A 9,990-nucleotide genomic window follows, 5' to 3' on the forward strand; every position below is an offset into this window, starting at 1 on the left:
GGTGGGGGTTTCGGGAGCTGACCCACAGATGGCGCGGTCGTCACTGCTCCGTGCTCGGACGCTGGATCCGGGTTCGTAACACCCCACCTCCCTCAGAACCCTTGATAACTACCCCACAGGAGGATGAGCCTACCCAAGCAGCAATGCCCATGGGACAGCTTCCTGCACTAGTGTGGAGGGTGGGTGAAAATGGATATAGGAAAGTGAGCTTCAAGGTAATGTACTCAAACATCGATGGGATTACCAACAAAGCAAGTGAACTGGCAGAAAGGGCGCAGGAAGAAACCCCAGATGTAATAGGACTCATAGAAACAAAATTGTCAGGAGTCATAACAAATGCTGTGTTTCCAAAGGACTTTTATATAGTAAGGAAAGAGAGAGACGGGAGAGGAGGAGGAGGAGTGGCTCTGCTGATAAGGAAGGACTGGAGCTTTGAAGAGATGGAAATTTCGGGCTGTGACGGATTCAGAGATTACATAACAGGAACTATGACAATGGGTGGACCTAAGATAATAGTGGCAGTCATTTACAACCCTCCATTAAATGACAGAAGACCCAGACAAGAGTTCGACAGAAACAACATGGCTACCATTAACATAATAGAGAGAGCAGCTTCAGTTGCTTGCAGGAATGGATCCAGACTCTTAATCATGGGCGAGTTCAACCATGGAAAGATAGACTGGGAGAATGATTGGAACCCACATGGAGGTGAAGACACATGGAGATCTATACTTTTGGAAGTGAGCACAAGGAACTTTCTGAGCCAACATGTCAAGGGACCCACAAGAATGAGAGGAAATAACGAACCAGATAGACTCGACTTGATTTTCACTTTAAATGGCTCAGAAATAAGGGAAGTCAAATATGAAGCCTCCATAGAAATGAGTGAGCACAGTGTATTGATATTTGAATATCTGGTAGAAGTAGGGATAACCTATCCAAGGATGGGATTAGAATGAAAAAGGCTAAATTACCGATGAGGAAAATATGACGAGATGAGGAACTTCCTAATGGGAATACCATGGGAAACAGAACTCAGAAAAGACTGTACAGGATATGATGGATTATGTCACTCAGAAGTGTCAGGAGGCTACAGACAGGTTTATCCCAGTCCAAAAAGTGAAAAAAGAAAAGCAACAGAAGAATCCGTGGTTCAACCAGGAATGTGCAGCAGCAAAGTAATTGAGTAAAAGAACATGGCGAAACTACAGGAACAACAGAACACCAGAGAGCGGGGAGAAATACCAGAGGGCCAGAAATGAGTACATCAGAGTGAAGAGAGAAGCAGAGAGGCAGTATGAAAATGACATCGTGAGTAAAGCTAAGACCCAACCAAAACTGCTCCACAGGCACATCAGGAGGAAAACAGCAGTGAAGGAACAAGTGATGAAACTGAGAAAAGGGGAGAACAGATACACAGAGAACGACAAAGAGGTGTGTGAAGAACTCAACAAGAGATTCCAGGAGGTTTTCACAATAGAACAAGGAGCGGTCCCTTCACTAAATGAGGAAGCAAATCGAACAACCTTGGAGGAAATTTACCTCACCAGTGATGAGGTCAAAAGGAATCTGTTGGAGCTGAATGTGTCGAAGGCTGTTGGGCCTGACAGAATCTCACCGTGGATTCTAAAAGAAGGTGCAGAAGCACTAAGTGTTCCACTCTTTATGGTGTATAACAGGTCACTGGAAACGGGAGACCTTCCGGAAAGCTGTAAGACAGCTAATGTAGTCCCAATTTACAAAAAGGGTGACAGGCAAGAGGCACTGAACTACAGGCCAGTTTCCCTAACTTGTATACCATGCAAGGTGATGGAGAAGATTGTGAGGAAAAGGCTCGTAGAGCATCTGGAGGGAAACAGCTTTGTAACACACCACCAGCGTGGGTTCAGAGATGGTAAATCGTGCCTCACAGGCCTAATAGAATTCTATGACCAAGCATCACAAATTAGGCAGGAAAGAGAAGGGTGGGCAGACTGCATTTTCTTGGGCTGTCAGAAAGTCTTTGACACAGTACCTTACAAAAGGCTGTTACAAAAGTTGGTGCAGCAGGCAGGAGTAAAAGGCAAGGTGCTCCAGTGGATAAGGGAGCATCTAAGCAATGGGAAACGGCGAATAACGGTGAGGGGGAGGCATCAGAGTAGCGAGATGTCACCAGCGGGGTTCCACAGGGCTCTGTACTCGGACCCATCCTGTTTCTAGTATATGTAAACGACCTTCCAGAGGGTATAGACTCATTCCTCTCAATGTTTGCTGACGATGCAAAAATTATGAGAAGAATCAAAACAGATGAAGATAGACAAAAACTACATGATGACCTGGACAAACTGGAGGAATGGTCAAGAAAATGGCTGCTAAAGTTCAACTCAGGAAAGTGTAAAGTAATGAAATTAGGCGAAGGGAGCAGAAGGCTGAACACAAGGTACCATCTGGGAGGTGAAATCCTACAAGAGTCACATAGAGAGAAAGATCTGGGGGTCGATATCACACCGAACCTGTCCCCAGAGGCCCACATCAAAAGGATATCATCAGCGGCATATGCTAGACTGCCCAATATAAGAACTGCCTTTAGAAACTTGTGTAAGGACTCGTTCAGGACCCTGTATACCACTTATGTAAGACCAATCCTGGAGTATGCAGCTCCAGCCTTGAGTCCATACCTAGTTAAACACAAGACGAAGTTAGAGAAGATTCAGAGGTATGCCACCAGACTGGTCCCGGAACTGAGAGGAATGAGTTAAGATGATAGGCTAAGAGAGCTGAACCTCACAACCCTGGAAAAAAGAAGAGTAAGGGGAGACATGATAATTACATACAAAATTCTCAGGGGAATTGACAGGGTGGACAAAGATAAACTCTTTAGAGCGGGTGGAACACGAGCAAGGGGACACAGGTGGAAACTTAGTACCCAGATGAGCCACAGAGACCTTAGAAAGAATTTTTCAGTGTCAGGGTAGTTAACAAATGGAATGCATTAAGTAGTGTTGTGGTGGAGGCAGACTCCATACACAGTTTCAAATGTAGATATGATAGAGCCCAATAGGCTCAGGAATCTGTACACCAGTTGATTGACACTTGAGAGGCGGGACCAAAGAGCTCAACCCCCGCAAACACAACTTGGTGAGTACAACTAGGCGAGTCCACTACCACCGGTGCACACAGTAACACCAGTGCACACACCAGTCACCACAGAATACCTAATAACGAAAGTGAACATCATAATAATGCTCAAAGTGCATCTGTTAGCAAACAACTTCAAAATGGATACTAACGGGGAAGAACATCTCACTATACTACAATGGCATTGCAATGGAGTTCGCAATAGAATTAATGACATCATACAGGACGCCCGTGAACACCAAACTGACGTCATAGTGCTACAAGAAACACTGGTGGGTGAGGACTTCAGCCCAAGATTCAGCGGTTATCAGAAGTTCTCCCTTCCAGCTGGGAAAAGAAAACAGGGCCTCACTACCTTTGTTAGTAACAACATTCCTGCACAGATTATTGATGACCTCCCCATGGGGGATGAGTATGAGTTACTGGGGGTAACCCTTCACTTAAATAATAATGCCCTACATATAATCAACCTATATGTGCCACAGAGTAAACTTGACCTTGACACACTACCTGAATTTGTTAATGAGGAACCTACCCTGCTGGTCGGTGACCTGAATGCCAGACACCCACACTTTGATGCCAACTGTCATCAGCCCAATGTCAATGGACGGAAACTGTCACTCTTTGTTAGAGGAAGTGAAAACCTTAGAGTACTGGGTGATGAACAGCCAACTCACCTCAGAGGAGGAAGACTAGACTATGCTCTCCTGCTGAATGCACAGGACACGGATGCCAGTACACACATTGTACACAGTTTATGTAGTGACCATTGGGCACTGATTACCACCGTCGATATGAGGAAGAGAAAGAAAGAGACGAATAAAAGAAAATGGTTATCACTCGGACCGGATATGAAACCGCACTTCATAAACAGGATGAGTGACTGGTTCACGGAATACCAAATCCCAGAAGACATTAATACATATGTTGATGATCTTAATAACCAAATTGAGCACTGTCTCAGAGTCCCGCGCCGTACGCCTGGGCGCAGCAACCCTCAGAAGAAGAAAATAAAATGGTATGAGAACGACTACATAAAGATGCTCAATACAAATGTTAGGAGCATGACTAGAGAGTACCGGAGACATCTCACCGAAAGCAACCAAGAACTGTTCAAAACTGTGTGTCAAGTAGCCAGGGAAGAGAAGATTAGAGAGCGGGAAAGACAATGGCTTGAATTCACTAGCTCCATTGAAAGAGAAACATCTGGAAGACATGTATGGGCAAAAATTCAGATAGCTAAGGGGAGCAGAACCCGGCCTGCGGCTCACAAAGACCCCCAGGGTAAGGCTGAAGAACTAATTCACAAGTGGAGTGATGCAGCATTCTCCTCATCCCTCCCTGCAGAAATCAGCAGGGAACAGCTCCTGCGGCAAGTTTGACAGAAGAATTAGGATAACAAGAGCACTGTCTAGTGATGACGAATATGGGGAACCGATCACAGCCCAGGAAGTAAAGGGCGCTATGAAAAAAGGGTAAAAGTATAGCACCTGGTGAAGATGGCGTCACCTACGACATTCTCAATGCACTGTGTGAAGTGTCTGGGAATTCACTACTCCACCTGTTTAACAAATCATTCCTAAGTGGAGTCTTGTCCACACAATGGAAACATGCAATAATTGTTCCCATACCGAAGCCCAATGACCCTGACAATTACAGACCTATCAGTCTTATGTTATGCACTTGCAAGATGCTTGAAAGGATCCCTCTAAACCGACTGTTGCACAAAATAGGCAGATTAGGGGAGGGGGTCAATGGATTTCTTAAAGGATGGAGCACAGCAAATTGTACAGTTAATTACCTGGATAATGACACAGCTAAGTATTCTGTATTTGTCGACATCAAAGGAGCTTCCGACAAAGCACAGGGGATTGCGATCCTGGACGAGCTTGCATCCATGGGTGTCAAGGGGAGACTCATGAAATGGATTGAAGACTATCTCATAGGAAGAACAGCCAAGGTCTGCTTCAATAGAGCGGTCTCAAGAACAATGAATATGGAACTCGGGACCCCCCCAAGGAGGAGTCTTAAGCACCACACTATTCAATGTACTTATGAATGCCATTGCAAATATTGATTTTCCGGAAGGAACACAACAAGTGGGATATGCAGAGGATATTCTAATACAAGCTCCCACCTTGGGAAAAATGAAACAGTCTATTGAACTCCTCGGAAGGAAATGTATTGAACTCGGTTACACTCTCATCATAAGAGGGGAGAAAATGAAGAACTACAAATTAATGGTGTAACACTTGAATGGGTTGACCACTATCGGTACCTTGGCGTCACTGTCGGCTCTAACAAGGGGAAGAAAGAGGAGCTGAACCAACTCATAGGAACATGCAAAAGTCGACTCAGGGCACTGAAAGCCATGACCTGGAATGGGCATGGAGCCTTTATTGCCGTGCTAAAATGATGTACACAGCCTATGTGCGCTCAGTTATAGACTATGCAGCACCAGTTTTATGCACCTACTCCCAATATGAAAATATTGGGAGTAGGTGCGATATGAAAAGGATCGAAAGCATTCAGAATGAAGCCATGACAATTATTCTTGGAGTTCCAAGAACTGCCAAAATGTCCAATCTACGAGAGGAGTTGTCCCTTCCCAGTGTTAAAAGCAGAATTAAAGAGCTGAATGCTAAGCTTGCAATTAGGATAGCCAGAGATCCCCATTACAATGATATTGGTAAGAAAAAACTGAGTTCTGTGCTACTTTCAGGGGGAAACAGGAGAAGCAAAAAATGGCATCACAGATCAGTCTGCTACCTCGAAGAACTTCACCTGCTTGAGCAAGCCCGTGAGCTCCTGCCTGTAGAGAGGTTACCTCCCTGGGAGGATGACTCATACAAGATTATCATCAATGAAATGGCAATGAAAAAATCCAACATGATACCACAAGAAATGAGGCACAAGTATCTCGAGGAAATTTATAAAGAAGCCGGAGATGAACTAGATCAAATCTACACTGATAGGTCATCTAATCCTGTCAAGGGTAGAGCTGGTGCAGCATACACAGTAATTTAGGATAATGCTTTCCAACGCAGAAATGAAGAAAAAGCGCCTATTGAGAACTATGCCTCTTCAACGCAAGCAGAGCTTACTTCCATTGTTATGGTATTAAGGTTTCTTGAACGGAACACTAATGGTGCAGTGATTTGCACCGATTCAAAAGCAGCACTTCAAAGCCTAAGTAAAAATCGGGCAGAAAATCTTACAATAGTCGCTGAAATTAAGAGAGCTGTGAGAGTACTTACCAATCAGGGAAGAGTCGTCAAGTTTCTGTCGATCCCCTCCCATGTTGGAATATGTGGGAATGAACGAGCAGATGTGCTGGCTGCTGAAGGCGCTGAAGGAGACCATATTAAATACTTTGTACCCAAGACTCTACTACAAATTAGAGGTATTGTCGGGTAACATCACCGTGACAAGGTAACTGAGGAAAGGAGGATAGAAGCACAAACCAGTGAATCTGTACGATGGTACAGCATAGTTGCAGCTGGCAATCCCAATCATTATGGACGAAGAGGAGGAGGACGAGGGAGAGAGTCAGTAACAGCGAGAAGCCGTCTTGGATACAAATATCCATGGAGATACGGAATGGAAGCAACTGTTCATCAGCGAAGCTGCAGAATCTGTGATGACAGTGACGGACACCGCCTTGACCACTATCTACGTGAATGTGAACACCTGAGAGACGTTAGAAGTATGTGTAGAATAATAAACCCCACATTGTTTGAATTAGGAAAACACTATTTGTCAAATATTGATACTGTTCTTAAAAGATTTCCCTATTTAGCACCCGCAAGATAACGTAAGCTTTTAAAGGTTGACAGATGTTAATCTTCTTGTTTGAGGAGCTGTTCACTTGAGACAGTTAAGCAAGTCCCAGCTGTGTCTGGGTACAAGTGACAGGATGAACAATCCAGCGGGTTTTCTTCCTTTTGGGGAGTGTTGTACATGCTGCTATGGCGGTATGTCCACACAAAAGATGAGTGGCGCTGCCCAATAAACTCGCCCCTCGGGGCAAAAAAAAAAAAAATAATGTGTGAGGCTGTAGTTCCCCATCAATTTCAAAGTTAACGGTACATTGACCCACGATCTCAATCTTTTCCCCATTGACCGCTGTTAATGTCTTTGTGCTATGTTTAAGACGTGCATATTTGCAATCGATGAAGGCTGACTGTTTAATTAGAGTTGCCTGGCTTCCAGTATCAACAAAAGCTGTCAATCTCACACCTTCCACTTTCACTTCAAAAGTAGGCCTACCATCACTAGGGGCCTTCTTTCATTCTTTCGTTCTAACATCTGAACAATCCATCTGTAGGTGTCTGCGCTTCCCACATGAGTAACACTCCCAGGGTTCCTTGTTGGTACTCCGCGCAGGGTGGCTCGAACGTGCCGCTGTGATCTGCTTCCTGCCTGATGAACCCGCGCCACAGTTATTCGTCTTTTTCCCCTCGGCTTTACACACCGCCTCAACATATGGGGACGACTGAGCCCTAGTCCTCTCTGTTCGCATCTCTATGTCTAAGACTGTGGCGGCATGTTGGACTAGTTCCTTAAAACTTAACAACGCTCCCTCCGCAGATATAAACGACCCCATGGCAGGAGGTAACGCTCTGCAGAGCAACTGCTTAGCTAATCGCTCTGCCTGACTCTCATTGTACCCCATCTCCTGGGTAAGATCGTCAACTCTACTCATTATCAGCGTTCCGAAATCCTTGATAGTGCTGCAGGCATGCCTCTTAAGTGACTGAAAGTAAACCTGAGCGCTCATCTGTCGACACTTTCTCCTTATATGTCTCTTATTGCTTGGACAAACTGAGGCCATGTCGTCAGGTGCCGAAACTCTGTCAACCTCGCCAGTGGACCGGCTACGTTCACGCAAGCCCCCCATAGCGAGAGTAATTTTCAGACCATTATTTGAGACAGCCTCCAGCTTCGCACTAATCTGCCAAAGCCAGTCTTCCACTCGGCGTTTGCGTTCCACCTTCTTGGACGGCAACTCCGTACCCCTGAGTGTCGGCAGTCATCTTGGGAATCAAACTCATAATTCACTGTGTGTGAAGCGAGGCTACTGAAAGTGGGTGGCCCCTGGGGTTGGTATAGGGGTTGAGGCTGGGGTTGAAATGGGTATGGGGTGGTCTGGGGTGGGGGTAGGGGTTGGGATTGGGAAGGGTACTGGGTGGTCTGGGGTTGGAGTAGGGGTTGAGGTTGGGTGGTTTGGGGTTGGGGTATGGTGTGGGTGGTCTGGGCTTGGAGTAGGCATTGAGTGGCCTGGGGTTGGGGTAGGAGTTGAGGTTGGGTGGTTTGGGGTTGAGGTTGGAGTATGGTGTGGGTGGCCTGGGGTTGGAGTAGGTATTGGGTGGCCTGAGGTTGGGGGAAGAGGTTGGGGTATGGTGTGGGTGGCCTGGGGTTGGAGTAGGTATTGGGTGGCCTGAGGTTGGGGGAAGAGGTTGGGGTATGGTGTGGGTGGCCTGGGGTTGGAGTAGGTATTGGGTGACCTGGGGTTGGGGAAGAGATTGGGGTATGGTGTGGGTGGCCTGGGGTTGGGGAAGAGGTTGGGGTATGGTGTGGGTAGCCTGGGGTTGGAGTAGGTATTGGGTGGCCTGGGGTTGGAGTAGGTATTGGGTGACCTGGGGTGTGAGTAGGTATTGGGTGGCCTGGGGTTGGGGTTGAAGTTGAGGTTGGTATAGGAGTTGAGGTTAGGGTTGGGGTTGGGTTTGAGGTTGGGGTTGGTGTTGTAGTGATGGGTGAGATATAAGTGGATGTTGTGGTAGTGGTGTTATTTGCGGTAATTCCTGCTGTTGGTGTGGTTCATGTTCTAAGTGAACAGGTTGCTGGTCATTTTCCCTACTTAACGGAGTGGGACATCCTACCACGGTAACTGATGCCCCCTGTCCAGCACCCTGTATCCCGTTGGAATGGCGTCGATGTTGTCGGTGGGAGAACCCAGGACGGCACCCCCCACTCTTGGGACGAATCCTCGAATGATTTCCCACTCATGTCTACTACCGTGTCAGTGTAACACGGGGGGGGGGGGGAGTGTTCTCGAATGATCTTTTCTCCCTTTACTCTCCCTCTACCCGTATCTTACTTTTGTTCTCTACCAAGGGACCCCAAAACTTTCACTTGAGCCGACCCCACGCCACTTGGTCCCAAGACGATTTACCGACTTGAGATTCTACACCCGTATGACGTGAGACAGGCTTCTAGCAAAGCTCTAGGATCTCCTCCGCCGCCACCACCAGACCATTAACACTGAGTAATGATCGAGGTCTGAATCGATCATGCTAACCAATCAACCTTGGGGCTTGATCCCCACTAGGAACATATGACTTTGGATCTTAAGTGTGGAATTAATTAAAAATCAACGGTAATGATGAATTCCGATTTGGTGTTAGAATCGGCGCCCAATTCAACTCGGCCTCGTGGGGACCACGTGACAAGGACAAATTCACATAAATATAACACACACATGGAAAATAATGAAAATGCAAATTAATAACTAATTAAATTATTCAAAACTAAAACAAAATCTAAGAAATGGTACTCCCTGACTTGAACACTCCCTAATTAACCAGATCGGCAATGAGTGACCTATTCCCTACAATTACTCGTAAAGCAACTCTACCTTGGGCGACCAGCTAGATGTTTGTGCTGTCGGGAGGCCGATGATGGGAAGTAAGTAAGTAAGTAATTATCAAAAGAAGGCACCAAACCGGGAAGGCTATGTAGCACCATCAAATGCGCAAAATAATCAGAGGGCGCTAAATATCACCAAGGATGCCAATACGAGAACAAAAACGCATAAGGCGAACGATATCAAAAGTATCCGAGTCACCAAGAATTCTATTGAGGGACAGGTGA

The sequence above is a fragment of the Procambarus clarkii genome, chromosome 6 (assembly GCF_040958095.1).
Source record: "Procambarus clarkii isolate CNS0578487 chromosome 6, FALCON_Pclarkii_2.0, whole genome shotgun sequence".
NCBI classification, from domain to species: Eukaryota; Metazoa; Arthropoda; class Malacostraca; order Decapoda; family Cambaridae; genus Procambarus; species Procambarus clarkii.